The 25529-nt window shown below is 42.8% G+C and overlaps 1 protein-coding gene across 12 annotated transcripts in view; it reads left to right on the forward strand.

Moving 5' to 3' along the window:
• The first annotated feature begins 233 nt into the window (after positions 1–233).
• Positions 234–25529, forward strand: part of UBAP2 (ubiquitin associated protein 2) — a 152501-nt gene continuing 127205 nt past the window's right edge. For 10 of the 12 annotated variants that reach the window (XM_082267231.1, XM_082267240.1, XM_082267239.1 and 7 more), the window contains exon 1: positions 406–513. The gene's annotated coding sequence lies outside the window, so the exon portion shown is untranslated. The other 2 variants (XM_082267235.1, XM_082267236.1) reach the window with 2 other exon arrangements.

Consider the following 25529-nt stretch of genomic DNA (forward strand, 5'->3'; position numbering starts at 1 on the left):
GTCTGTAGTAGGAGATGATGGGAGTTGTAGTACATTATTGTTGAAGGTGATGATGGGAGTTGTAGTACATTATCGTTGGAGGTGATGATGGGAGTCGTAATATATTATATTGGGCCCGTCTGTTAGTGTCAGAGTGCCGCTCACACAGTGCGGGTACACAAAGGGAGGCGGCAGACGCTGACACAGGCCCCGTTTCCCCTGGCAACCAGCGCCGCACAGCCGGTGACGTCATCAGGCCGCGCCTCCTCCCTCACTCAGCTCTCCTCAGAGAAGCAGGGAAGAGCCGTGTGGACACAGCAGTGGCTGCCGGTAATATTACACACCCCTAACCCTCATATGAACGGTCCCCCACACGGGGAGAACTATAAGGGGTATTGTGTTGCGGGGGGGGCAGACGGGTGTCGCGTTCCGCTGACGTCACGCCGGGAAGATGTCCGCGCGGCCGGGGGAGGGGAGGAGTCACGTGACGGCGCCCGCTGCTGCTGCTGCTTTGTGAGGCGCATTGTGCTGCAGGTGAGAGGAGGCGGCGGGCCGGGGCACGGTCAGTATGGGGGAGGAGGGGGTGAGCGGGAGGCTCAGTGTGACCCGCTGGAGGGGAAGGGAGGGAGGCCGCCGCCATACACGAGGCCGATCACTGCTGGAGGGGGGCTGCGGCCTGATGATGGCGGACACTGGACAAAGGAGAGCGGGGAGGAGGGGGCACCGGGGGAGACCGGAGCCTGCCTGGGCCATCCCATACAGATCATAATATGTATACACCGATCCCCTATATATATATATATATATATACAAATCACATCCCATAATATGTATACACAGATCCCCCCCCCCATACCATACTTATACACAAATCCCATCCCATAATATGTATACACAGATCCCCCATACATACATATATACAAATCCCATCCCATAATATGTATACACAGACCCCCCCCCCCCCATACCATACATATATACAAATCACATCCCATAATATGTATACACAGATCCCCCATACTATACATATATACAAATCCCATCCCATAATATGTATACACAGATCCCCCATACTATACATATATAAAAAAACCCATCCCATAATATGTATACACAGATCCCCCCCCCCATACCATACATATATACAAATCACATCCCATAATATGTATACACAGATCCCCCATACATATATACAAATCACATCCCATAATATGTATACACAGATCCCCCCCCCCATACCATACATATACACAAATCACATCCCATAATATGTATACACCGATCCCCCATACTATGCATATATACAAATCACATCCCATAATATGTATACACAGATCCCCCCCCCCCATACATACATATATACAAATCCCATCCCATAATATGTATACACAGATCCCCCCCCATACATACATATATACAAATCCCATCCCATAATATGTATACACAGATCCCCCCCCATACCATACATATATACAAATCACATCCCATAATATGTATACACAGATCCCCCATACATATATACAAATCCCATCCCATAATATGTATACACAGATCCCCCATACATACATATATACAAATCCCATCCCATAATATGTATACACAGATCCCCCCCCCATACCATACATATATACAAATCACATCCCATAATATGTATACACAGATCCCCCATACATATACACAGATCACCCCATACCATACATGTATACAAATCACATCCCATAATATGTATACACAGATCCCCCATACATACATATATACAAATCCCATCCCATAATATGTATACACAGATCTCCCCCCATACCATACATATATACAAATCCCATCCCATAATATGTATACACAGATCCCCCATACTATACATATATACAAATCACATCCCATAATATGTATACACAGATCCCCCATACTATACATATATACAAATCCCATCCCATAATATGTATACACAGATCCCCCATACATATACACAGATCACCCCATACCATACATGTATACAAATCACATCCCATAATATGTATACACAGATCCCCCATACATATATACAAATCACATCCCATAATATGTATACACAGATCCCCCATATATATATATACAAATCACATCCCATAATATGTATACACAGATCCCCCCCATACCATACATATATACAAATCACATCCCATAATATGTATACACAGATCCCCCATACATATATACAAATCACATCCCATAATATGTATACACCGATCCCCCATATATATATATATATATATATATATATATATATATATATATATATACACAAATCACATCCCATAATATGTATACACAGATCCCCCATACTATACATATATACAAATCACATCCCATAATATGTATACACAGATCCCCCATACTATACATATATACAAATCACATCCCATAATATGTATACACAGATCCCCCATACTATACATATATACAAATCACATCCCATAATATGTATACACAGATCCCCATACTATACATATATACAAATCACATCCCATAATATGTATACACAGATCCCCCCCCCCCATACCGAGATCATATTATGTAACATAGAACCCATACTATATACATCACATAATATATACAACCCATAGAGATCTTATTATGTATACACAGAATATCTACTATATTATTATTCAAATCACAGCACATGGAGATCATAATATGTAGATATAGGCCATATCCTATAAATCACAGCATATATAGAGTCTATAAATAACATATTTAAACATAGAACATATATAGAAATCATACTGTTTACACATGTAGGCCGTATCATCATCAGAGATCACATTATGTACATATAGAGCCTATTCTGTACAAATCACATCATGTGTACAGCTATAGAGATTATTATATAGGATTTGTATAGCGCCGACAGTTTACGCAGCGCTTTACAACTTGAGGGTAGACAGTAGGAATACAATACACTTTAATACAGTAGGAATCAGAGGGCCCTGCTCCTTAGAGCTTACAATCTAGAAATCACATTATGTACAGTTGGGCAAATAAGTATTTAGTCAGCCACCAATTGTGCAAGTTCTCCCACTTAAAAAGATGAGAGGCCTGTAATTTTCATCATAGGTATACTTAAACTATGAGAGACAAAATGAGGGAAAAAAAAATCCAGAAAATCACATTGTCTGATTTTTAAACAATTTATTTGCAAATTATGGTGGAAAATAAATATTTGGTCAATAACTAACAAAAGTTCATCTTAATACTTTGTTATATACCCTTTGTTGGCAATGACAGAGGTCAAACGTTTTCTGTCAGTCTTCACAAGGTTTTCACACACTTGCTGGTATTTTGGTCCATTCCTCCATGCAGATCTCCTCTAGAGCAGTGATATTTTGGGGCTGTCGCTGGGCAACCTGGACTTTCAACTCCCTCCAAAGGTTTTCTTTGGGGTTGAGATCTGGAGACTGGCTAGGCCACTCCAGGACCTTGAAATGCTTCTTATGAAGCCACTTCTTCGTTGCCCAGGTGGTGTGTTTGGGATCATTGTCATGCTGAAAGATCCAGCCACGCTTCATCTTCAATGGCCTTGCTGATAGGAGGTTTTCACTCAAAATCTCCCAATACATGGCCCCATTCATTCTTTCCTTTGCACGGATCAGCCGTCCTGGCCCCTTTGCAGAAAAACAGCCCCAAAGCATGATCTTTCCACCCCCATGCTTCACACTCGGTATGGCGTTCTTTGGATGCAACTCAGCATTCTTTCTCCTCCAAACACGACGACTTGAGTTTTTACCAAAAAGTTGTACTTTGGTTTCATCTGACCATATGACATTCTCCCAATCCTCTTCTGGACCATCCAAATGCTCTCTAGCAAACTTCAGATGGGCCTGCCCTGGACATGTACTGGCTTAAGCAGGGGGAAACGTCTGGCACTGCAGGATTTGAGTCCCTGGCGGCGTAGTTTGTTACTGATGGTAGCCTTTGTTACTTTGGTCCTAGCTCTCTGCAGGTCATTCATTAGGTCCCCCCGTGTGGTTTTGGGATTTTTGCTCACCGTTCTTGTGATAATTTTAACCCCACGGGGTGAGATCTTGCGTGGAGCCCCAGATCGAGGGAGATTATGAGTGGTCCTGTATAGGGATGCACCGATCAGATATTCGGAACGGATATTGGCCCTGATACTGGCAAAATAGCTGGATCGGGGATCAGTAAAATTTAGCAGACCCACGGGCCGATCCGGGGCATCGTTATTCTCCAGGCTTCTGACCCTCCCTCAATCACTTCAATAGGAGAAAAAAAAGCTTTTACTCCTCTAATTCTACAGTTGCAGTCATTCTTCTTCTGTTTCTAGGGGGGGTCGTCTTTCTTTCGGTATCCACATTACTGGCTATTTGATGTGGAAATTTCCTAGGTATCTGCCTATCCCGATACCCGGAAGTATTATTTTGTTATAAGCTCACAAAACAGTACTTCCGGATCGGGATCGGCGATTTCACAAAGCGAAAGATCGGGACCAAAAAAGTCGGATCGGTGCATCCCTAGTCTTGTACGTCTTCCATTTTCTAATAATTGCTCCCTCAGTTGATTTCTTCACACCAAGCTGCTTGCCTATTGCAGATTGTCTTCCCAGCCTGGTGCAGGTCTACAATTTTGTTTCCGGTGTCCTTCGACGGCTCTTTGGTCTTGGCCATAGTGGAGTTTGGAGTGTGACTGTTTGAGGTTGTGGACAGGCGTCTTTTATACCGATGATAAGTTCAAACAGGTGCCATTAATTCAGGTAATGAGTGGAGGACAGAGGAGCCTCTTAAAGAAGAAGTTATAGGTCTGTGAGAGACAGAAATCTTGCTTGTTTGTAGGTGACCAAATAATTATTTTACCGAGGAATTTGCCAATTCATTAGAAATCCTACAATGTGATTTCCTGGATTCTTTCCCCCCATTCTGTCTCCTGACAAATTTGCTTTGAATCCTAGGAGTCGGCTAAAGTTAGGAGCCTTTTTTCTTTTTTTTTACCAACAAATCCTACGGGTGGAACATGTAACATGTTCTCAAAGGTGAACGTCTTTTAACCCTTTCACAGCCAGAGCCGTTTTTGCGTTCTTTGTACACGTTTTAAAAACGATTTTACTCCTGAGGATTACATAAATCCCCAAACATTATATTTTCTGAAAGCGGACCCCCCTAGAGAATAAAATAGTGGTAGTCACAATTTTTGTACGTCACACAATATTTACGCAAAGGTCTAGGAAACGCATTTCAGTAAAAAACACATTAAAAGTTAATTTTAGGGGGCACAAAAATACAATAAATTACCAATTTTTTTGGGGGGTAAAATATAAAAGCTGAGGTTGCCCTGAGTAAATGGATACCCGACATGTCAAACCTTAAATTTTGTGTGCGCACGTGAAATTGCAACAGACTTCAGTACCTTATATTTTCTATAGGTGATGCTTTAAAAAAGTCCCCTGTAGGTCATCAGTTTAGCGTTACGAAGGAGGTCTGATGGTAGAAATATTGCTCTCATTGCATTACATTCAATGGGGACCCAGAAGTGACATCCCATCCTGGTCAATAACAAGAAGGGGAGGAGAGCAGACGTGTCCGCTCTCCCCTCTACCCACCGCCACATGTTTTTCCGGTCCAGGACAAAATTTCTTGCCGTTGTGACCTAGCGCCTGGGGTTTTATCGAGCCCTGCTATAGGAGCCAGGTTTTTTTTTTTTTTTTAACTAACAAAGCTTTATTTTCAGTGACCAAAACCCATTCTCTTTTGAAGCCCTAATGTGTATCATTACAGATGAATGGCACAGGTTTACACAGGTGTCAGTCAGTGAAGAAACCAAAAAAGAAAAACTTTAGCTCTGCTGCTTTCATCACTGTGACACTTTGAATGACAACTGCATGCAACACTGTGCCTATATAAGAAATTATCTTTTTTTTTTGAGACACTGATGGGCACTGATAGACTGGACTGATGTGTGTTGATGAGGTGGCACTAATAGGCAGCACTCATGGACATGGATAAGTGGCTTATCTAGCTGACATTGTGCAGGAGCCAATGCAGAATTTCGCTCCCCCCCCCCCCCCCCACAGTTTCTCCACTCCCCCCTTACCTTGTGCAGCTGGAACCCTTCAGCCAAGCTGACCCTCACTCGCTCCCCCAACTCGCAGTCCCAACTGGATCTCTTCTTCAGTAAGGCAGCAAGCAGGCTGAATCCCCAGCCAGGTCCCGGCTCCAATTTCCTGTGATCGGTGGCATGGACAGTAAGGGCTCGCACTGAGCTGCCAGGGTAGGCTGAACCCTTAGCCGGGGTCCAGATTCCGGTTCCTTCCTGCCATCCGCGGCACACTCGCACCAAGCAGACGGGCTAGGCTGAATCCCTGGCCAGGTCCGGATCCCGGCTCCCAAGGTGGTCTGTCACACCAAGCAGCCAGTGGTGTGCGAGTTTGGCGACTCCCTGTGAATGCAGCTGCCAGCAACCTGCCATACCCCGGCCAGCTAGGCTGACAAAAGCTCAGGCGCCAGAAGGCAATTTCTAGTCGACCTGGTGCCTGGGATTTGTCGAGCCCTGCCTTACATATCGTATAACTCTATATACACCCCTTACAGATCTTATAACTCTACATACATGATATAGACCCCTCACATATATAACCCTATATACACCAAAATAGACCCCTTACATATCATATAACTTTATATACACCATATAGATCCCTTCCCTTCCATGTAACCCTACTGACAAGATATTGAACCCATAGCCAGAGGCCTGTAGTATTAAAATGTTGGCTGCCACACTAGACCAAAGGGCTCCAACAATCTGTTCACGCCAAGTCCTTATTCAAATGGCTAATTCAAGCCACAGTGTGTTGAGAATCCGTACACATCTGCCGGGGGGGGGGGGGGGTCATAGATATTCGCAATCCGCTGCACCCAGGAAGCCTATTTAACTCCATGGCAGGCAACTGTGCCTGTTCACATGTAAGGGACAGATGAGTGGCCCTGGGTGCAAAATGTCTGCATTAATGACTGCTCATCTGTCCTTAATGGTTGTAACCGCTTCCAATCCATTTTGATCTTGAGCTTGTTCTGGTAGGCTTAGAAAATGAAAGATAGAAGCTGATTGGTTGCCATGCATAGCTACTCCCGTTTTGATAAGGTTCCCCCTAAGATATAGAACTCTCAGGCCATCATAGCTCATGACTAATCAATGCGTAGAGACCGGAGACCCCCTTTCCAGTTTTGCTGTCCTGCCATATTTTACCAAAACATTTACAAATGGTAAAACTTTGGCATCCATTATAAATGTACATGATTGCATCGAAGCGATGAGGTGCACCTTGTATAGTGTTTAGAGCCTGCACTGTGTATTATAATGCAAAATGAGGACCTTTCTTATATTTCTTCAGTACTGTTTTCAGTGTAACAGCTTGTGGATTGCTTTGTGTGAGCCCAGCATGCAACATCCAAGAGCTTAGTCTTGGACCCTTCGTATTGATCACTAAATAGGAACTTTGTCTGCGGTTAGTAACCTTCATCTGTGTGGTTTTTAGGGTGATGTCAGGCACTTGTTGGGAAAGTCCTCTAATTCAGCAAAGTTCATTCTAAAGCCACGAATTTCTTCCGACCGGTCGTCTGTCTTTTGTCCAGAGTGCGTCTGTTGGTTGGAATGTGCTCTAGACTGCACATGAATTTTCCCTTATGACAGAATTCTATTTCAGAAGTGATGTCATGTGTTGGATTGCTTTCTTTGTGTTCTTTCATCTCTGAGCATGCCCAGTCTTGCTCATTAGATTTTTCACCATCGAAATCTGTACTAATGAGACGAAAATTGGACGTGTGTTGACGGATGACAAAAAACTTTATAGTCTGCACACCAGATTTTTTTTTGCCCGAAAAGTCGGAGTCGGTTGTCGGAAGCATCATACTAACAAGCCGAAAATCGGCAGGTCGGACGAAAATTCCCGGCCGAATTTCTTATCGTGTGTACGGATAGGTGTGTTTCTTCTTGGATTTGCCAACACCTTGTTATGAGTTTTCCAGATTTGTCCTAACAAAAAAGTGCTGCTGCGGGCATTGCCTACTTGCAGCTTCTAACACTAATAAAAAATTGTGTACAATGTTAAAGGCAAAGTTCACCTTTGTAATAAAATTGGCATGTCAGAGGGGCCCAGTAGTTTAAAAAAAAATGAAAAAAAAAAAAACACTGTGCAACTTTCAAAATGGTCGCAACTTTCAAAATGGTTGCTTAGTTTAAAGATGAAGTTTATGTATGGCAATTTTTACATGCTTAGATGAATGTAAATATGTATATAGCATTCCTATGGGATCGCTGTGGAAACTGGAAAATACTATAATGGGCACCTCCAGTGGTCTGCACCAGCTTCTGGGTCCCATGCCAAGTAGTTGTGAACACACAAAGTTTCTTGCTTGACCTGGACGCTATTCAAAAATGCATCAGTGACCAGCAGTGACAATACATTAACCCCTCGTGCTGCATAATACTAATACCAATGGTAAGCTGCCTCAGCTCCCCCCCCCCCCCCCCCCCCACTGCCTGAGCGTCCCTCCCCATCCCAACGATTCAATCTCCTTACTGTCACTCTGCTGAGTGCTCCTCCGGTGTCCTTCATTCAAAAGAAGCGCCTCTGGCTGGCGGCCCGCCTCCCGGTGATGTCACTACTACGATCTGTGCATGACTGAAGTGACACGCTGGGGCGAGCGACCGCTAATAGATATAACTATGTGAGCGCTTCACCTCCCTGTCAGCGGAGATACATGCCTGACAGGGAAGTGAAGGCTCACATAGTTACAGCTATTAGCGGCCGCTCCCCCCGCCCGGTGTCAGGTCAGTTCATTCACACACAGTCCCGCTGACAGTGAAGTGAAGGCTCACATAGTTATATCTATTAGCGGCCGCTCGCCTGCCCTCCCACCCGGTATGACACTTCATTCATACACACATCGTAGTAGTAGGGACGTCATTGAGAGGTGGGCTGCCGGCCAGAGGCGGGACTTTTAAACCTGCGCTGCGCCCTCCTCCTTCCTCACGGCGGCCATTAATTTCGGCACTGTTAACCCATTATTGGCCAAAATGGGATAGGCTAATTTTGGGCCGATAATTTCGGTGGCTGAAATTTCGGTGCATAACCAAATAATATATATTATTTCGTGAAATTGGAATCTCCTCAGTCCTGCATGGAGCATTCCAGAAATGCAGGGCACATGCCAGTTATCTGCTTTTTGGCAGTATTTGATGGTGTGTCAATGTAAAAGTCTGGCCCAAGTAGTAAAAAACATGTCTTTTCTCAAGTCATCCTTTAGGACGGTCACATGAGAGAGGCTCCATCTCTTACAGCTTTCTGCTCATGCGTCGAGGAGCATTTTGATGCTTTTCCATTTATTTCAATGGAGAATGAATCAAGCCAAGGTGTGAATCCAGCCTCAAACCTTTCAGCTGAAGATCTTCGTCTGGGGCATGGAGTTCCATGTAAAGGACATCATTCTGTTTGGTCCACCTCCTTCGTGCAAAACCAATCCTTGTATTAGACACTGTGTATAGATACTAATGGATTTGTACACACGAGTACTCAGCCTTCACTCAGCACTGTAACATCTGTGCCACACCTAATGCTTCAGAATGGTCCCTTGGCTCAGCAAGACACTCTCCTGCTGGGATCATGTTAGAAGCCAGGCGGAATGTAGCCCAGGGCCATATTCCACGTATGTATGAGGCCTTAGGAGCTTGTCAGGTCAGCAGTTTGTGATCTGTGCTTGACAGGCCTTGGTATTCGTTGTGTTGCAGGACCATTTATTTCTGGTGGATAGGCATCCCCACTGTCTTGGGATAGGATGCTGCTTGATATCTTTTGGCTACAGTTGATCTGCTTGCCAGCCCATGTAGTGTTTCACATTGCAGAGTTTTTTTTTTTTTTTTTACGTTTTTTAATTGGGAGACTGCTTTTGTGAGATTGCTTAAGGCCCCTTTCACACTAGTGCGACTTCGCCACGATTTACCGCGACCTTTTCCCGCGACTTGGGCTTGAATGTCTTTGGCCTCAAAATCGTGCCAAAGTAGTGCAGGGACTACTTTGAAGTCGGTGCGACTTCAAGTCGCGCTGATATGAATGGGGCTCATTGAAAATAATGTAAAACTACTTGTCATGCGATTTTGCGGTCCAAAATCGCGGGACAAGTCGCACTAGTGTGAAAGGGGCCTTATGTGTTGGCTTTAGTCTGTTGTGTAAGCATACAGGTGCATCTCCTAAAATTGGAATATAATCAAAGTTTAATTTTTTTTCAGTAATTCAATTCAAAAAGTGAAACTCCTATATTTTATATAGATGTGTTACACACAGAATGATATATATATTTCAAGCATTTCTTTTTTATTTTGATGATTATGGCTTACAGCTAGGGACAAAGCAAAATTCAGTATCTCAGAAAATTTGATTACATAAGATAAATAAAATTTCTAATATGGAAATGTTCATTTACTGAAAAGTATGTCCATGTACAGTATAGAATGCACTCAATACTTGGTCGGGGCTCCTTTTGCATGAATTACTGCATCAATGCGTCGTGGCATGGAGGCGATCAGCCTGTGGCACTGCTGAGGTGTTATGGAAGCCCAGGTTGCTTTGATAGTGGCCTTCAGCTTGTCTGCGTTGTTGGGTCTGGTGTCTCATCTTCCTCTTGACAATACCCCACAGATTCTCTGAGATTTAGGTCAGGTGAGTTTGCTGACCGATCAAGCACAGTGATACCATGATCACTAAACCAGGTATTGGTAGATTTGGCAGTGTGGGCGGTGCCAAGTCCTGCTGGAAAATGAAATCCGCATCCTTCATGAAGCTGGTCAGCAGAGGGAAGCATGGAGTGCTCTAGAATTTCCTGGTAGAGGGATGCGCTGATTTTGGACTTGATAAAACACAGCGGACCAACACCAGCAGATGACATGGCTCCCCAAATCATCACTGACTCTGGAAAATTTTGCATTTCATTTGGAAATCGAGGTCCCAGCATCTGGAGGAGTGGAGAGGCACAGAATCCAAGTTGCGTGAGGTCCAGTGAAGTTCCTACGGTCCAGTTCCGAGAAGTTTCCACAGTCAGGGATTTGAGGGCTTCAGCTGGCTGATAACAAGCTTCAAAAAGTTCTGAAGCCTACTAGCAGCGTGTTTAAAATGGCAATCAACACTTCCATTAGAAACTGTATTCAACATTTTACAAACTGAAGCGGAATGGTACTTCGAAAAGCTTCACCAATACTTGCTAAAAGCTCTGCAAATGCTTTGTCAAACCTTGCTGTTCATGCTGCGTATGTAACTGGGGACAGATGAGCGGCCCTGGAGGCACTTTGTCTGAGGCTTTTTGCAGAAACGCACTTCAAGTTCAAGGACTTTTTTTAAACTCAAAACGGTGCATTTTGGTTTCTCTGCCGTCCTGTGTGCGCGCGGCCCTGGCCTCTGCCGTCCTGTGTGCGCGCGGCCCTGGCCTCTGCCGTCCTGTGTGCGCGCGGCCCTGGCCTCTGCCGAGCCGTGTGCGCGCGGCCCTGGCCTCTGCCGTCCTATGTTGATTAACTGGAAAATGTTACTTGAAGAGTTCCATAAGAATGCAGGAAGTTGCACATTGATGACGTCAGATCACATCCAACTTTTAGATCTGGACATAGCGCACTGCAGCTCTCTAACATTTTGCCCAATACGGGTTGGATCTCCGATATCAAGCAACCTTCCTAAAACCTGTGAACTACATTTCTGGGAGTGTCTCTTTTGTATAATGGGACTGCCAGGGAAGCTTTAGGCTCCATGCACACTTGGGAGTTTACCCAGCTCTTTTAAACGCCCTTTTCCTGGCCGGCGGGAGAAGAGCAGCGTCAAAGATGCTCCTAAAGTCGCGTTTTTGTGTATGCCTTTAGGCATGTCAAGGATTGCAATGTACAACTATCATTACAGCGAAGTGTAGACTTCCTATTTTTTGTCGAAGGACAATTCTGAATAATCTAGGTGTTTTCTTTTAGATGTTTGTAGTGAAGCAGCTTGGCTATAGCTTACAGGTTTGGTTTGCTTATTGGTGTGCTTGTTATGTAGGGTTGTGAAGGCAATGTCTGGGGGGTAGTTGCCTGGGATTGAGGTCAGGCTGGGTGGGGAGACAGCTGCTCCTTGTAGAGGAGAAATTGGAGCTGAGCAGCAAGAGAGGAGAGGGGACTTTTTCCATTTAAACTTCTGCGAACAGTCGCTTATGAAACACGCGCTCATATTTCGGCCATACGAAGGGGGGGGGGGGGATTACTCGCCTATTTGTGGATCTACTTACTATTATTGCACCCTATAACATGTCTTTCTTTACACCACCTACAATTTTGTGGCAGAGACAGTTTTCAGGTTAGTTTCAAGAATAGAACATTAGAATGTTGGGAAAATCTCCGTATTTTAGTTCACTTTGATTACTAGGTTGCGGGTTGGTTCTAATACCTTCTTAGTGTTCAGACTTGTAGGACTTGGCCGACTGCCAGGAAGCAAAACCTAAACCTAAAAAACCTCACATTTGGAATCTCAGAAGGTTTTTAATTATTTTTAGAATAAAACTAGTTGATTACTTTTTGCCTTCTTAAACGCTTGCTGCTGCACATTTTCATATATATATATATATATATATATATATAATGTATATATATATATATATATATATATATATATATATAATGTATTTTTTTTTTTTTAATCTTTTATTTAGCAAAGGTTATATGAATTGCAAAGATTGACGGGACAGTTAAGCAGGCCATACATGGGTCGAATTCCGAAAGATTTTTCTTATGAAAATCGTAACCAAGAATTTACTTTTGAATTTCGCACCATCAGTGGGCTGCAGCAATCGCCGACTTTCGTGCGACCATCGAATTTGAGTAATCAGGAATGTTGTACATTTTTGGAAAAATGAACAAACTTTTAATCAGTGATGGGAGAATTGTGCGAGAAATATATTCGGGAAATAAATGTGCATGAACTGTGACCTGGAAGGAAAAGAAGATTCCCGGCCACAAACATTCTCTTTTCTGAAGGCTTGGTTGGTTGAATTTCGAAATTAATGGTGGCACCATTGCATCATAAAATGCACACATTTTCTGATTTTTCTAAAGAAATTCACTTAGAATTCAATCCATGTATGGCAGGCTATAGTCGCAGTAATACTGATAACATATGTAAGAGAGGTTCCCTACCTTCAGATTAGTAAGGCCCCGATCCCACCTAAAGATTTTCTGCTTGTAGCTCAACAAGCCAAATCCTATATATTCCAAAGGCCCCCGTTCACATCTGAGCATTCTGTCATCTGGCACAAAATGCCTGTTGCTCAAAGTACATGAGCTTATATTGGGAGATTACTGGCATTTTTGGCCACATAGACTTCAATAGAAATGCCTGAAAATGCGTGACTTGAGCGTTTTATGAGTGTTTTGTCACATATTTTCTGCTCAAACGGCAGCTCTCCACTCCTAATTTCCTCCCCCTAGTGCTTTCTACTGGTTAAACAAAAAGCTGTAAAGCACTTGTTATACGCTTCTAAGAACATTGTAATAAATTTCCAAAAACTTCAAAACTCTCCAATAAAAATGCCTGAAAGTAGTTATGCTCAGGTGTGAATGCAGCCTAAACACATACTGAAACCTAAAATGTTTAGAAACTGGAGTGTAGCAGTAAACATTTGCTGAGAATATTACAAATGGTGGGATCCAGTTGAGAATATTACAAATGGTGGGATCCAGTGGAGAACATTGAGTAACGTATGCTGTGGTATATTGAAAGCTCCCCATCCAGTTATTCCAGAAGACTAGATGGAGCGATGCTGCGGGAACTAAAAACAGACAGGGGTGCATGAATGGCAGAGAAGTATGATAGTCCAGCAGGTAATGGACCGATTGTGCATAGAAAGACATGGAAGGGGTTGGGAGGGATAAAGAGTGAGGAAAGAGGTCAAGTAGAGTGGTAAAAGCATTGAAGCGGAAACAAAGGAGAACAAACAGGAGGGAGAGAGAGGAAATGATTGCGGTATGACCAATGTAGAAGGGAGGAGAAAGGTCACCCCTCTCCTGGGTAGGGACTTGGGAGAGGTAAGAAATCACATAGGGTTGTCAGGGTGTTGAGATGGGCGTCGTGTACACAAAAAGTGATTTTTTTGTTTCTAGATTTATGGACTTGTCTTGAAAATTTGTACTTTTCTGTCCACTAAAGGCCTGTACACGCTTGACGAAAATCGGACAAAATATCCTCCGATTTTTCCCTCTCATGCTCAGTGGTCATAACTGTTTTTAGTTGACCGTGCATAATGTTCACGAAATTTCTCGTCCTTTTTTTTTTTATTTTTAAGACATTTGTTCCTAGACTTCCGGGTCGTCAGCAACTTCATATCATGCGTTTCGTTGAAAATGTCCGCATCGGCTGCTGAAAGTTGTGTACACACTAGCCGAAAATCGGGAATTTTCGGCAGATTTTTTTTTTACTAGTGTGTACCCCCATTTTAGGCTGGCCATAGATGGATCAAATTTTTGATCCATCTATGGGCAGGCTGGTTGAACTGAAGTTGATCTGTTGATCAACTTCAATACAGAACCAGCCTGTAGGGTTTTTCTTTAGTTGAATCACTGCCTGTGGCTATATCTACGAGCAGTGGTCATTGTATTTTGACAGCTGGGAATTTTCCTGCTGTCAGAATACAATAGGGGGAGGGAATTCCCAAACAGCACGACTGTATTGATTGGGGAACCAAGCAATTTTCTTACCTTCAACCCATTGTTGAAGGAAAGAAAATTGCATAATGTATAGCCTGCCTTATGGTTCTTGCTGGGTAATGGTTTTGCTAATAGGATAAAGCCTAGTACACACGATGAGATTATCCGTCGAATGATCATCCGTCTTTGGGTTTTGGCATGCTAGTCTCCAGATCGAAAATTGAAGAGGTTACTAAAGTACCAAAATTCTAATACGACAGAATAAAAATTCAGAAGTGATGTTGTGTATTTGTATTGTATTTTCAGATGAAAACTGTTGATTAAACAAAAATCGTACGATCTGGTATCGTACGAGAAAAAAATTTGAGTTTGTCCCTTCTGAAAATTTAGAATGTACTAATCAGATTATTGTATGATCGCTTCGAAAGCAGTATTTTTTAAAAAAAAATTTATAGGCAAATATAAGGTTTTATTGTGTTAAGGTTTACAGAAGCATAAAAACACAGAACAGGGATGTAAATCCGTATAATAAAACATAACTGAGTAAACATGTATAAGGCCTCAAGAGGAAAAATACATTAGGTCAGTATGAACAAGTTTTCCTTATTTTGACATAAAAAAACATGGGGGGAAAAAAGAGGGTAAAACTGAACCCAAGCACTAGTAGGTCTCATACTAACGGAAAGCAGTATTTTTTGTATGATTTTCAGATTGTGTGTATGGGCCTTAAAAGTGCATTCACACTGGCCTGCGATTTATGAGCGAACCCAATTAAAAGCAGTTGGTGGCTGCCGGCTACCCCAGCTAATCGCACCCACTCTCATGCAGCGATCACCTGGGCGCAGACCCTCGCTGGGTTTCTTGCATATAATACCAGGCAGCATGCATTCGCAAGTGTGGTTGCACCCTAAGGCACGTAGGTTGTGCAAATTGGTTTTGAGCAGACTGATAAACATTTCTCCTTGGATCTCTGGAAGCTGCATTTAAAAAAAGGCAGAGAACCAGTTACCCGTGATCCCTCTGCAAGCTTCCCTTATTACTGACTCGCCATGCCTTTTTCCATGGGGGCCATCTTGGTGGAGGCAGGACTTGGCTTTCTCATGTCAGAGCCTCCAGCCAGGAGAACAGTGAGCAGCACGGTAGTCATTTTGCCCAACCTCAGAAACTAGCAGTCAGAGGCAGTAGTGCCTTAGAACTCATGGTGTAGATATAAACCTGTGAGATTGTACGCTCAGTAGAGCTGCATGATTCTGGCCAAAATGAGAATCACGATTTTTTAGCTTGGAATAAAGATCATGATTCTCTCACGATTCTGTGTAACAAAAAAAATTGGGATAACTTTACTGTTACGTTTTTTTTTTTTTTTGTATTCATTAAAGTCTATTAATTGCGTTTGAAAGACTGCTGCGCAAATACAGTGTGACATAAAATATTACAACAATCGCCATTTTATTCTGTAGGGTCTCTGCTAAAAAAATATATAACATGTTTGGGGGTTCTAAGTACTTTTCTAGCTAAAAAAACTGATTTTAACTTGCAAGCAACAAGTGTCAGAAAAAGGTCCAGTCTTTAAGAGGTTAAACTTCCTTTCTCCCTGGCAGAGGGAAGGAAAAGATACAATGTAATCATTTTGTTTATTGTTAGGGTCCTTTCACACGGCCGCTCCGTGTGAAAGATCCGCTGCGGGACTTTTTTTTTTTTTTTTTCCACGGAGCGGATGACATTTCTGTCATCCGCTCCGTGTGCCCGCATATCATCCCATCCGTTTGCGGATGATATGCGGACATAATGTAAGTCTATGTCAGCGGATGACACCGCTGACATCCGATTTTCCTTCCTTTCCGTTTTTTACACGGAAGAAAAAATGGGGTTCTGTTCCATTCGTAAAAATGGAACAGAACTGAAAGGAGGAAAATCGGATGTCAGCGGATGGTATTCCGCTGACATCCGCAGTGCCATTCACTTACATTATGTCCGCAAATCATCCGCAAATGGATAGGATGATTTGCGGACACACAGAGCGGCCGTGTGAAAGGACCCTAACTGGGAGACTACTGCTGATAGGCGTTTGCCGGGAGGCTTTTTTTTTTTTTCCACAGCTGTTCTCTCTGCTTCCTCACAGCGCTGCAGCTATGCAAAGAATCGAGCATGTGTCAGGTTTAGATCGTCAGGGGGGGTGAATCGAGATCGCGATTTTCATGCGATTAATCGTGCCGCTCTAACGCTCAGGAGCGCCTACATGTGCGCTCATAACTAGGAAGTACACTTAATGTTTTTCCAGATGCTGCTAAGGCCCATCTAAGCTTTCTAAATGTTCCCTATAAGTAAATCTTTACTTTTTGAGTTCAGCTCCAGGTTAAGTGCACTCAACGTCATCGCCACATTTTTCCATTCACTTTAAAAGACAAGGCAGTGTGGAATTAATTATATCTAGGCTCAAAATCACATGAGCTTGCAGAATGAAAAGTTCTTTTAAAATGTTAGTAAGCATTAAATAGAGCTTATTTCTTTGAAGCTAAAACGAAATAATGGGCATAACCTTTTTCTTCTACCTCTGATCTGTATGAATATAATCAAGTATGCGTGTTGCCCAATATACATAGAGTAATTCCAGTCAAATCCTAACTACCGTATATACTCAAGTAGAAGTTGACCTGAACATAAGCCGAGACCCCTAATTTTACCACAAAAAGTGGGAAAACTTATTGACTCCAGTATAAGCCTAGGGTGGGAAATGCAGCAGCTACTGGACCCAACTGGACCACCACGAGACACAAAACAGGGGCTGAGGGCATGGTACAGGAGATGGCGCAGGTCATAGTATAGGCACTGCACAGGTCAGGTCATGGTACAGGCATGTCACAGGTCATGGTACAGGCATGTCGCAGGTCATGGTACAGGCATGTCGCAGGTCATGGTACAGGCATGTCGCAGGTCATGGTACAGGCATGTCGCAGGTCATGGTACAGGCATGTCGCAGGTCATGGTACAGGCATGTCGCAGGTCATGGTACAGGCATGTCGCAGGTCATGGTACAGGCATGTCGCAGGTCATGGTACAGGCATGTCGCAGGTCATGGTACAGGCATGTCGCAGGTCATGGTACAGGCATGTCGCAGGTCATGGTACAGGCATGTCGCAGGTCATGGTACAGGCATGTCACAGGTCATGGCACAGGTGATGGTACAGGCATGGCACAGTAGGAACACGTTCGGCTATTCCCAGGCAATGTGGCACATGCGCAGTGACACGTCGGCACCATTTTTAAAAAGACACTGAAGCCAGTGACTCGAGTATAAGCCGAGGAGGGCATTTTCAGCATGAAAAAAACATGCTGAAAAACTCGGCTTATACTCAAGTATATACGGTATACCTAAACCTGCTCCCACCCCCATTCTAAGCCTATTCTAACTACCCTGTAAAGCAGGGGTGTTCTGAACATTTTATAGATAGGCAACTCCTATCCTCATATTGATTGGTGGTTCCAAATAACTACTGCAGTAGGGAACAGGCACAAAAAGATACCCTCCGCATCTTTTCTAAATAACTGTTCTGTTTTATTTTACGCCATTGAAAACTTTTATACACCTGATTACGTAGGTATCACATTATTATTATTACCATTGTACTTTTATGGTAACAAGGGGCGTAACATAGGCAGGCTAATTCTAATCGGGAATCAAAAGAATGCAAACATGTAATGATAACATTATTAGTGCAGTGTGCAATACATATAAAATATAATCCAATAATATAAAGGATGTACAAATTTCCTAATCTCCTCCTCTTTTGATCAATATTTTGATCACTAACCATACCTGCTATCCTCTTTAACCTGGAACCTCCACACACCTAGGTGGCGGTAATCCCGGCCAAAGAGGCAAACCCCATTGTGGAGAATAAGGCTTCATGTACATGGGACGTTGTTAAAAGTTCCTTTGAATGCTAGAATTTTTAGGATGTTTAAAACGTTTGTTAGGTCGCGTTTGCACCCGCGTTTAGCGGGCGTTTGCGTTTAGAACCGTCCCTAGAGGTCAAAAAAATCATTCCCCTTTTTAACCGGTTGCCGACCGCCGCACGACTATATACTGCGGCGGTCAGCCCCGGCCAGGCAGAGTGACGTATCGGTACGTCACTCGCCTGTCACTGACTTGCGAGCCAATTGCGGGCGGGCGCGCGCCCGTCGAGGCTCGTTCACAGACAAGTCAGTGCGTGTGACCGGCGGACTCGATGTCCGCCAGTCACACTGCGATCGCTCCTGTGAAGGGAGAAAGACAGAGCAGCTTGTGTAAACAAGCCGCCTGTCAGTTCTCCCTGTGTAAAAGTGAAGATCTGACCGTTCTACTATGTAGAACCGTGGATCTTTGCTTTTACACCAATAGCAATGTCCCTGCACAGTTAGAAACACGCCCCTAGGACACACTTAACCCCTCCCTGTCCAATAAAGTTAACCCCTTCCCTGCCAGTGTCATTTTTGCAGTAACAGTGCATATGTATAGCACTGATTACTGCAGTAATGTCACTGGTACCCCCAAAAGTGTCAAAAATGTCAGTCAAGGGTCCGATCTGTCCGCCGCAATGTCGCAGTACCGAAAAAAAAATCGCAGATCGCCGCCATTACGTTTAAAAAAAAAAACACCAAAAATGACAATCTTTCCCTTTGTTAGTAAACGCGATAACTTTTGCGCAAACCAATCAAAATACGCTTTTTGCAATTTTTTTTTTTTTTACCAAACATATGTAGCATAAAACAAATTGGCCGAAAATGTTAAAAAATTTTGATTTTTACATTTTTTTTTTTTTTGGGGAATTTCATATAAAAAAAAGTGAAAAATATTGTTATTTTTGCAAAATTTACTCTCTTTTTTTGTTTATAGCGCATGATCAAAAAATCGCACAGGTGATCAAATACCACCAAAAGAAAGCTCTGTGGAAAAAAAAGGACGTCAAATTCGTTTAGGTACAGCGTCGCACGACCGCGCAATTGTCCGTTAAAGTCACGCAGTAAAAAATCGCAAAAAAACCCCTGGTCTTTTAGCAGCCAAATCCTCCGGGGCTTAAGTGGTTAAAATGGAAAAATGCGAGCGCTAAATGCGGGTCATCGCGTTTGGTCACCTTTTTGCGTTTGAAACGCCGGGAAACACACGTTCGAACGCAAATAATTGCTTTCCAAAAAAAGTCCCTGAACTCAACTGCCTGCAAATGACTGTAAACGACCCTGTGTACATGGACAGATAAGATAACAGAGGTGGGTTCAGGGGCTTCTGAAAAAAACACCCAACTGCTAAAAGGCCGTTTACAACGTCCCGTGTACATGGAGCCTAATAGCTGAGAGCAGTTTTTTCATTAGAAAATGACATTTCATTTTGACCTTCCTGGCCACATTGGAAGAAGAGGATTTGTCTTGGGCCGCACATAAAATTACACTAACAATAAGGCTTTATGTACACTTGGCCATAATTTACTGCAGGCCGCGTTTTGCATTTTCCAGCGGTCAAAACATTCCTATCCTGAACGCAATTCTTACGCATTCAGGAGAAGGTTGAGGGAGGTTGAACCTCACCAAACCACAGCATCTCCTAAACTGTTAAAAGCCTATGTGTACTTGAGGCTTTATGTTCAGTAGCAGCTCCTAAACTTGCGCTTTTGGTTCTTTTTTGCCAAAGCTCCTAAACTCAACTTCGTAAAAGCCTATATGTCCATGTACACATAGGCTTTTGTCCATGTACACATGGGCTTTTATCACAGTTTAGGAGCTTTTGTGGTTAGGTGAGGTGCAACCTTCCTCTCCTGAACGTGGAGGCATCATGTTTGAGATCGGAACAAATTGACTGCCGGCCGCAGGAAGTTCGTGGCGCAATTTCGATGCGTTTTCCTATGGTAAATGACAGCCAAGTGTATATAAAGCCTGACACATAGCCTTTTATGGAGTTAAACAAATATTTCAACCAAGTGCTCACTTCAAAGGGGAAGACTGGCGTGCTGCTCTCCTCAGGCAGGGAACTCCAAATCGGGTACATGAAAGAAAGGAAAGGAGGCGCAACCACCTAGTGCATTACCCGTGGTACTGTATAAAATATTTAATAAAAAATGCCAAATGCATACTCGCAAACATGCAGAAATAAAATCGTGTTACAAATTCCCGTCACACGTGTGCTGGAACATGTCCCTTAAGATGCGACCGCTAATGCGTTTCGGGAGTCAAGCCCCCTTCTTCAGAGCTCTGAAGAAGGGGGCTAGTCTAGATTTCTTTCCTTTACAGGGTAGTTAAAATAGGTTGAGAATGGGGGTCACCCACGTTACTTCTAGGGCTTAGTTAAAGGATAGTGATATACTCACCTGCCACTTTATTAGATACACCTTGCTAGTTGGACCCCATTTTTGCCTTCAGATATGCCTTCTTTCTTCATGGCAAAGATTCTGCAAGGTGATGGAAACGTTCCTCAGAGAACGTGGTCCATAGTTGCTGCAGCTTTGTCGGCTGCACATCCATGATGCGAATCCTCCCATTCTACCACATCCCAAAAGTACTTTATTGGATTGCGATCTGGTGAGTGTGGGGTCCATTGGAGTACATTGACCTCATTGTCATGTTCAATAAACCAGTGAGATGATTGGAGCTTTGTGACATGGTGCATTATCCTGCTGTAAGGAGCCATCAGAAGATGGGGACACTGTAGACCTAAAGGGATGGGCATGGTCAGCAACAATACTCACTACAATGATCAATTGGTACTAAGGGGTCCAAAGTGTGCCAAGAAAATATCCCCCACACCATTACACCACCACCAGCCTGAACCGGTGATATAAGGCAGGATGGATCCATGCTGTCATGTTGTTTACACCAAATTCTGACCCCCACCATCTGAAAGTCGCAGCTGAAATCGAGACTCCTCAGACCAGGCAACCTTTTTCCAATTTTGTTGAGCTCATGCGAATTGTAGCCTCAGTTTTATGTTCTTAGCTGACAGGAGTGGCACCCGGTGTGGTCTTCTGCTGCTGTATCCCATCCTCAAGATTGGATGTGTTGTGCGTTCAGAGATGGTATTCTGTATACCTTGGTTGTAACGAGTGGTTATTTGAGTTACTGTTGCCTTTCTATCATCTGGAACCAGTCTGCCCATTCTCCTGACATCGAGGCATTTTCCTTCACACCACTACCGCTCACTGGATATTTTCTCTTTTTCGGACCATTCTCTGTAAACCCGAGAGATGATTGTGTGTGAAAATCCCAGTAGATTAGCAGGTTTTGAAATACTCAGACCCACCCGTCTGGCACCAACACCCATGCCACGTTCAAACTAGTGGGGCTTTTCCACTGCATGGAACCGAACGGTTCGGCTCGCTTTTGTGCTTTTCCACTGCTGGTACCGCATGGAGCGGTTCGGTACGGTTTGTCGGCTCTTTTCCACTACATGGAACCGAACGGTATGGCTCTCTAAAACAGTGCCACCTCGATTGTGGTTCCAAGAGGTACCATACCGGTACCATATCCCACAATCCTTTGCATGCAGTCACTACTAGCCACTGATTGGTCAGAGAATCGTTGTTATCCCACCCACTTACTTTAGTACTACTTTAGTGGAAAAGCAAACCATACCAAACCGTACCGAACCGTACCATGTGGTACCATGCAGTTGAAAACAAAACCGGGCCGAGTAGAGCCGAGCCGGTACTTGTAGTGGAAAAGTGCCATAAGTCACTTAAATCCCCTTTCTTCCCCATTCTGATGCTCGGTTTGAACTTCAGCAAGTTGTCTTTACCACGTCTAGATGTCTAAATGCTGCCATGTGATTGGCCAATTAGCAATTTGTGTTACCTAGCAATTGAACAGGTGTACCTAATAAAGTGGCCGGTGTGTGTATAATATATCTTTAAAATTAGAAATGTCAAAGACTTGTAGGTTCCTTTTTTTTTTTTTTTTTTTTTTTAAGGCTCATTTTTGGGCCTTTCTTGTATCAGAGCAGTGGCATCTCCAGCAATTTGGGTTTTGTTTTCCTGTCTTTTTAGTTTTGCAAGAAACATTTCCATGGATACACAGAGCTGCTATCATAGCAACAGTAAATTCCCGATAACCTTTCTTCCAAAGGGCTGCTATATAAAAACTCCCATACCTATGATAGCTGGCATTGGATTTATAATTTTTGGAAGCAGATCTTATTCTATGTTCTTTTTAAGCCAAAGGAGAATTGCCAGTTGTCAGTGGTATTCCAGTTTTCCCATTTACTCACTGGCACGAGGGCTGACTTAAAGCTGATCTGCAGATTTTATTTAACTTTTTAGACCTCGTGCACACTGAGCATTTACCCGACTCTCTTCTATCAGGAGAAAAGCAACATTCAAAATGTGCCCACAGCCACGTTTTGGAAACTCATTTAGGTACGTGGGGCATTTGGGCTTTCACGTCATTGGCAATAAAATTTAATTTTATTCTGGCCTTTAAAATGAATGAACACTCGGGTACTAAATGTATCTAAGGCTTAGGCACCTCTTTAGCTTTTTTTTTTTTTTTTTTTTCCTGCTGATTTGCTGCAGAATGTGCAAGTGATGTTGTTTTTGTTTTTTTTGTTCTGCCTTTAACACTTCTAAAATAAAAAAAAAAGTTCTGCTTTTTAACCACTTGCCGACTGCCTAACGCCGATCTACGTCGGCAGTCAGCCCCTCACAGGCAAAGCGACGTAGGTCTACGTCGCTAGCCTGTGACGTCTAGGGAGCGAGCGCTCGCGCGCCGCCGGAGGCGCACCCCCGCGCGCGTGTGACCGGCGGACCCGATGTCCGCCGGTCACTCTGCGATCGTCAGGGGAGAGGGAGAAAGTCAGGCGGCTTGTGTAAACAAAGCCGCCTGTCATTCTCCCCTGTGTATGAAGGATGATCATACGGTTCTACTATGTAGAACCGTTGATCACTGTTCTTACATCCTGAAGCCACAGCCAATCACAGTAGAAAGCACGCCCCTAGGGACACACATAGCCCCTCCCTTTCAAAAAGTTAACCCCTTCACTGCCAGTGTATTTTTACAATAACAGTGCATATGTATAGCACTGATTACTGTAGTAATGTCACTGGTAACCCCAAAAGTGTCAAAAATGTCAGTCAAGGGTCCGATCTGTCCGCCGCAATGTTACAGTACCGCAAAAAAAATCGCAGATCGCCGCCATTACGCGTTAAAAAATAAAAACAACAAAAATTACAAAAATCTTTCCCTTTGTTAGTAAACGCGATAACTTTTGCGCAAACCAATCAAAATACGCTTTTTGCGTTTTTTTTTTTTTTTTTACCAAACCTATGTAGCATAAAACCAATTGGCCGAAAATGTTAAAAAATTTTGATTTTTACATTTTTTTGGGGGGAATTTCATATAAAAAAAAATGTGAAAAATATTGCTATTTTTGCAAAATTTACGCTCTTTTTTTTGTTTATAGCGCATGATCAAAAAATCGCACAGGTGATCAAATACCACCAAAAGAAAGCTCTGTTTGTGGGAAAAAAAGGACGCCAAATTCGTTTAGATACAGCGTCGCACGACCGCGCAATTGTCCGTTAAAGTCACGCAGTGCCGAATCGCAAAATACCCCCTGGTCAGGAAGGGGGTAAAATCTTCCGGGGCTTAAGTGGCTAAAGTATATGTAAACCCTTTCCTTGTAAAAAGAACCCATTCAGTTTAGAATAGAAATGAAAGGCAAAACATTTGTGTATAGGTGTATTTAAAAAAAAAAAAAAGTAATTTTACTTTTTTTTTATTTATTTTTAATACCTATACACCAGTAAATTACTTTGTATTAAAAATTTTTTGTGTATAGGTATTATAAAAGTACATTTAATACCTATACAAAAGTGTGTGTGTGTGTGTATATGTATATGTGTGTGTATGTATATATGTATATGTATATATATATATATATATATATATATATATATATATATATATATATATATATATATATATATATATATATATATATATATATATATATATATATATATATAATGATCAATTTCCCTCAACAGTAGCACAATTGTCTTCCCAGTGAATGGCTGTGCGGAGAGTTGTGGTATCAGGATAATCAGGATAATTCTGATCATTAGAGAATATGTAAGCTCAACATTTCATATTTCTGGTATGTGCTTGCTGTACCATGTACTTGTATGAGATATATCCTGTTCTTTTGTATTTTTTTTTTTTTTTTGTGTGTGAAATCCCTGGCAGTCCATTAGCTTTCCTATTAAAAACTGACCACACTAAGCAGCAAGAGAACACATCTTGGTCAGTTCTCTAGCTATGCTGCTCTCCTCCAATGATCAGACTTGTTCTGACACCCCCCCCCCCTTTCCCTGCACGGCCGTTCATGGGGAAGCTCAGTGTTCTGCTGTTTCTCCTCCCCCAGCTCTTATGCAGCTGTGAACAGAGGGAATGTGATCACTTATAAAAAAGGGTATAACAAGTATTTGTAATGATTTTTTATATCTATACAAAAAAAAATGTTTTGCCTTTCATTTCTATTTTTAAACTTAATGGGTTGTTTTACAAGAGGATGGTTTACAATTACGTTAACCCAGCCCTCATGTTGGTGAGTAAATGGGAAAACTGCCATGCCATGGGAGGTTTCATATAGCAGCCCTTTGTAAGAAAGGTTATCAGAGAAAAAATTGGGGGGTGGGCTTAAACATATGGGCCTGTTCAATGCAACTTATTCTGCTGACGGGTTCTCTTTAAAGCTGGGTGTCGAAGAGGAAATGAACTTGGCTGCCGAGCTTAAATTCAGTCATTTGCATATCGTCAAACCTTCCAGCTTCAGAAACAGACAAAATTGTTATCGGTTATATTTAGAATTCTAAACGTCTGCCATTTGAAACTAT

The sequence above is a fragment of the Pelophylax lessonae genome, assembly GCF_965119305.1.
Source record: "Pelophylax lessonae genome assembly, chromosome: 1".
Classification (NCBI taxonomy): Eukaryota; Metazoa; Chordata; class Amphibia; order Anura; family Ranidae; genus Pelophylax; species Pelophylax lessonae.